Source organism: Helobdella robusta, assembly GCF_000326865.2.
Source record: "Helobdella robusta unplaced genomic scaffold HELROscaffold_50, whole genome shotgun sequence".
Classification (NCBI taxonomy): Eukaryota; Metazoa; Annelida; class Clitellata; order Rhynchobdellida; family Glossiphoniidae; genus Helobdella; species Helobdella robusta.
In genome coordinates, this window is record NW_008705255.1 from 393,404 (window position 1) to 394,381 (window position 978).

The following is a 978-nucleotide window of genomic DNA, read 5'->3' on the forward strand; positions in this document are numbered from 1 at the left end:
ATAATAATAATAATAATAATTTAATAATATAATAATATAATAATCTATATATAATAATAATATAATAATCTATATATAGTAATAATATAATAGTAGTAATAATATAATAATTCATAAATAATAATTTTTTATTATTGCTATTGTTATGATTAAGTCTAAACGGGCTGATGACGTATGTCAAGTGTACCGTGACGTCATATGAAGAACAAACAAACAGCTGGCGGCTGATGATGTTGTTGTTGTTGTTACGCTTTAATCATCATTATCCCCAGTTATGTATACAAGCCCTCACGTGTATTGTCAACTTTCTTATCTTCTCTCTCTCTCTCTTTCTCTCTCTCTCTCCCTCTCTCTCTCTCTCTCTCTCTTCATCGCTATCTTTCTCATTATTTCTCTCACTATCTCTTTTTTCTCTTTCTTTCTCTATTTTTCTCTCTTTTGAAGATGATTGAAAAGACGACGACGACGATGATGATGACGTTAATGAGAGGTGATTAGATGGTTTCCAATGAGAGCCCATTGGCTTCCAGCTTCCACACAGTCACTCTGAAACAATCCCAAAATGCCGTTGGGGAAAATAAATTTAGAATTTTTCAAATGAAATTCTGTGAATGTGGACTTGAATGTTTAAAAATAATTCTCATACAACTTTTTCCAGTAAATTCTTTCGGCAACTTTACCCATTACTCAACCAAGAGATCTTTTTTGTGAGTGGCTCAGCCAATAAAGGAAAGAACAAATGAACGAACGAATGAATGAACAAACGAACGAACAAAAGAACCAACGAATGAATGAATGAACAAACAAACAAACGAACGAACGAACGAACGAACGAACGAACGAACGAGAACTAAAGCATAAATGGACGAAAAATGAAGAGTTACTAAGTAAATATGAACTATAAACTAATCAATAAATGTTAACATGATTCATTGAGTAAACGAGTGATTGGATAGATAGATAGATAGATAGGCAGCT